This window comes from Hipposideros armiger, unplaced genomic scaffold (assembly GCF_001890085.2).
Source record: "Hipposideros armiger isolate ML-2016 unplaced genomic scaffold, ASM189008v1 scaffold_999, whole genome shotgun sequence".
NCBI lineage: Eukaryota > Metazoa > Chordata > Mammalia > Chiroptera > Hipposideridae > Hipposideros > Hipposideros armiger.
Genome location: NW_017732349.1, coordinates 53,344 through 58,572, shown reverse-complemented (window position 1 = coordinate 58,572; position 5,229 = coordinate 53,344).

The following is a 5,229-nucleotide window of genomic DNA, read 5'->3' as shown; positions in this document are numbered from 1 at the left end:
TCAAGAGTTTGAGCTCTGAGCAACAGCGGTTCGAGTCAGCCCGAGCTGAGCAGCCGTGAGCTGCCAACAGGTGGCGGGATGGCTCAGCTAAAAAAAAAAAATTTTTTTTTCATTAGCTTCTCAAAGGAATTTCATCCTCTCCAAAATGTTAACAACCCATTGGTTTATGTGCTTGGCTTGGAGGATTCAGAGACTGACCAGATGCCAAACGTAGAGCAGGGAGCTTAGAATCCTGCCCAAGCTCCTTATGCTGAAAGTCTGCCTTGCAACACGTCTCCCAAGTTACATAGGAAGAATCTATTCCTAGATAACCCTCCAAAGATGACAATGACTCATCAAGTACAGGACCCCTCAGGGGGCAGGTGTCTTTATCCCAGCTAAACCTTTGGGGGGTTGTCTCTTGGATGGGTCACATTGCATCTAGGAGCCTTCTTCCTCTTGCATAAGGCCCCACCAGATACCCAATGACGGAATTTCTACAGTTCTTATATGGGTAGCTAATATGGGTATATTAGTATATTAGTCAGAAATGAGATCACCTGCTGAAGGGAATGAAGTTAATTCTCCTCTTATTTACTCAAGATATATTTGCTGCCTTCCTACTCTAAGTCAAACATTCACTAGGGGTGAAAGATACAATGGTGAGCAAGGCACAGTGGCTTCTTCAAGGATGTCAAAGTCTAAAGAGGAGATGAAAAAGTAAATAGGCAACTACAAAACAGGGATAAAATGCTTCGATTGGGATAAACCTAAAGGGAACACTCAAAGGAACACCTGATCCAGTCTGGTGGGGTCAGGAAAGGTTACTTCGAACCAGGTATGTATGAGACTGAAGGATGAGTTGGTCAGAAGAGTAGAAAGAGACACAGCTTGGAGAGTGCTGCAAGTGCAGAGAACGGAAGCTGAGGAGAGCAGCAGAGGCCAGATCACGGATGACCTCCTCATGAATCACACTGAACGAGTTTCGTTGTGTGCTGCTGGTGATGGCAAGCATAAGAATGTTTTATACAGAGGAGTGGCAAGAAGGGATGTGCCCTTCAGAAATATCACTCCAGGGGCCGGCCAAGTGGCACGTTGGTTAAGAGCTGGCCTGGGATGCCAGAGGTCCCCGGTTTGGATCCCATATATGAGGGTCAGTGACACTGCCCTCTACAGCTAAGATGCTGAACAACAGCTCAACCTGAAGCTGGGTTGCCGTGAGTCGCTGGAGACGGCGTAGGCTGCAGCCCCTGCTGCAGTGGGTTGCCATGGGCTACTGTGTGTAGCTGGCAGCCAGCGTGAGCAGCCAAGCAGCCGCTGTGAGCGGCCGTGCACAAGCCAGCGACTGATCTGCCTCACCCAGGAAGAGCGCAATGATGGTGCCAACTTGGGCCAGTGAAGCAACGTCCTCCACAACTAGACTGAAGAACAANTGCCTCGCCCGGGAAGAGCGCAATGATGGTGCCAACTTGGGCCAGTGAAGCAACGTCCTCCACAACTAGACTGAAGAACAAAGGGACAGCAACTTGTCTGTTCCCCTTCCCCCAATTCCCCAGCACTGTTCCCATCCCCCAATTCCCCAATAAAAAAAATAAATAAAAAAAATTAAAAAAAATAAAGTAGGAAATATAAAATGAATAAAATACAATCTCTGTCCTCAAATAGCTTACATTTGAGCTGACAAGGCAGGTCAAATAAGCATAAACATAATAAAAATGAGTTGTTAAGGAGAGCTCCAGCCATATCCCTAATCTTCTGAGATAATGTAGTGCAGCCAGGCCATTCCACAACCCTTCCCTGTCTGAGCTAATACGTCAACCAATGAACACACATTTGCTTCTCAATTTTTTTTGCTTGTTTTTGTTTTGGGGGGAAATTTTCAAGATTTTATTGGGGGATTGGGGGAGGGAACAGCGTTGGGGAATCGGGGAAGGGGAACAGACAAGTTGCTGTCCTTTTGTTCTTCAGTCTAATTATGAAGGACGTTGCTTCACTGGCCCAAGTTGGTAATATCATTGCGCTCTTCCAGGTGAGGCAGTTGCTCTCTGGCCATTGGACGGCCACTCACAAAAGCTCACAAAAGCTCATACCCGCTGCCGGCCAGTCCCACTGCAGCCTATGCCGTCGCCGGCAACTCACAGCAGCCCAGCTCCAGGTCGAGCTGTTGTTCACCATCTTAGCTGTAGCGGGTGCAGCGTCACTGGCCCTAATGTGGGATCCGAACCCGGGCCCATGCTGCTCAGAGCTGGCGTCCCAAGCCAACTCTTAACCAACGTGCCACTCAGCCAGCCTCAAAAGAGAATGTTTTAAATCATCAAACCTTCTTACTGCATCCTTAGATTCACTTTTATCATGCTTGTCCCTTTCATAATATTTAGTCTATTCCTCAGACAACAAACAAGATTACATCGATTCAGCCTCTTCAAAATGCCTTCACTTGCCACTAACAAGGATAAGCCACCTTAGCCACAGTTCAAAGGCAGAGATAGGAGAAAAGAAAAAAGGAAACAATGTAGAAAGGAAGAAAGAGGAGAGAGAAATGGAAAATGACAAATACCACATAGAGACTGTTAGTGGAAAAAAGAGCATCACCAACCAACCTCTGCTAACATTTAGGTGCCCAGAGTCCTCTATTCAGCTTTATTTCAAAACTTCAGTTCTGGAGGCGGTGGGTTAGCTCAGTTGGTTAGAGCATGGTGTTGATAACACCAAGATTGCTGGTTCAATTTAAGGTGAGCTATGCCCTCCTTAAAAACAAACAAACAAACAAAAACTTCAGCTCTACCTTGAATTTATTCCATTGTCAAATAGAAAACTATGTATTTTCTTCATCAAACTTTAATAATTTTTATTATTTTAAGGCATTTTCCCAAAATCAGGCTGTTCCAATCAAGGTTAACCATAACTGAAGGTTGTTTGTCTTTCATTTAAAAAATAAGGTGCCATATGGCTAACTTGTAATAGCTTGTAGTCACCTTACGACCTTATTGCACTCCTGCTTTATTATAATTTTTGTAGTATCTTTTCTTTTAAAGACGATATCCTTGGGTTGGCCTATTGAATTCCCTTCTAATTCTCAAATCCATCAAAGCTATTTTAAAATGGAAAGAAAGTATAATTTCATCTTAGTAGCACAACATTTTAAACAATAATTACTACCATTTATTGAGCGCTTACTGTGTGTCAAGTGTTTTACATATGCTATTTCTGATCCTTACATGAAACCTTAAAGGTTAGTAATATTACCCATTTTACTGAGGAAACAAGACTCAGAGAGGTTAAAACATTTGCTCAAGGCCACATAGCTGAACTAAGACTCAAATATAGTTCTATATGACTCCAAACATACTTCACCAAGCTACTTTTCAATTAAAGTCTCAGCATTGGCAGATTCTTCACTTGTAGAGGTACATATTTTTACTAGTCAAAAATCATAGTCAATCTGATGAATAAATTAAAAAATACTACTTAGGGTCCAAAGCAAACTGTAATATAAGATGAGAGTATTTCCTCATGTGGTTTGCAAATTGGCTTCTCAATTCAATCTAAACTTGTTCTTAGAAGCGACAGTGTCTAAGAACAAAATTGTGGCCTTACAAGAGCTCAGCACTGGGGAGCAACAGTCCTTTGGATAGGCCTCATAGAAAGGAAAATGTCTTGTAAAGATTTACCTATAATGACTTCATAGTCTCTTTATGTTATACAACCAGAAGAGATGAGTCAAAACCAATAACTTTTAAACCTCCCTGTTTTTCAGCCTTTATATTTCCAAACCTGATGTTGGTAGTCTCTGGTTTTGAAATTATTTTTGTTCTTAATTTTTTTTCATGAGTTCTCTTTGTCCTTGGGTTCTGTTAAGGGAATATGGAAAAAGTTAAAAAAAAAAAAGATAGCAAAGTGAGCTCTCCTTTACAACTTCCCACTCCCCTAGTTAGACTCAAGAAAGCAAGAGTCAACTTTCAAGTCCAATTAGGGCTGTTAAATCCAATTTAAGAGTGATGAACACTTGGTCTCTTGGAAGAATTTAACAAAACATTCTTCACTTGGCAATAGCGGGTTCCCTGGCAACTCACCACCAGGACCTTGGTGCATCTACCCATTAACACTGAACTCTGCAGCCATTTAAAGAGATGGGCACAAGCAACAGCAAATATTCCAAAACATCAAATTCTAGGACACTATAGAACATAACATTTGGTCACTGAGTTCTAGTTGTTTTAAGGCTTCCCTCTAGGCAGGCGAAAGAACTATATGTGGCAAATCATTTATGGAAGTGTTACTGTAAGCTTTTCTTTTTCTTTTTTTTTTTCTTTTAGATTTTTTATTGGGGTATTGGGGGAGGGAACTGTTGGGGAATCGGGGAAGGGGAACAGACAACTTGCTGTCCTTTTGTTCTTCAGTCTAGTTGTGGAGGATGTCGCCTCACTGGCCCATGTTGGTATTGTGATCATCGCGCTCTTCCCGGCTGAGGTAGACAGGTCGCCAGCCATTGGACAGCCGCTCAAGGCGGCTCATGGTGGCTAACGGCAGCTCACGCCAGCTGCGGGCCCCTCATGCTGGCAGCTGGCCACTCACGGTAGCTTACGGCAGCCCACTGCAGCCCCACTGCAGCCTACACCTTTGCCGACGACTCACGGCAGCCCAGCTCCAGGTCGAGCTATTGTTCACCATCTTAGCTGTAGATGGTGCAGTGTCACTGGCCCATATGGGATCCAAACTGGCGGCCCTGCTGCTCCGAAGCCAACTCTTAACCAACGAGCCACTCAGCCAGCCCCTGCTGTAAACTTTAATAAAAATCCAGTAGAATCCTAAGGTAAGTATTATTACCCATATTCAAATATACAAGTTAAATATACTGTTACACAAATAAGGTTCAACAAGGATTGTGAGTCCTGTTCCTTCAGTATATTTGTTTTTAAAATGCAATAAAACAATAAGAATTGCTTATAGACTATGTGTATATAACTAAATTTTAATTATCCTTAAGTGAAAATATCCATTAGAAGGGGGCAAGTGCTAATTATAATTAATAGCAATAATATAATACCTTATACTTATGTAGTTTTTCTATTTGCAAAGAGTTTCAAATAGAGCATCTCACTAGACATCTTTGCTACGTTTGGACATCTTGAAATATGCCACATCCTTGGCCCTGTGAATCTCCTCTCCTGATTCTTCTCTGGGTTCTTTTTTTTTTTTAAAGATTTTTATTGGGGAATTGGGAGGATGGGAACAGAGCTGGGGAATTGG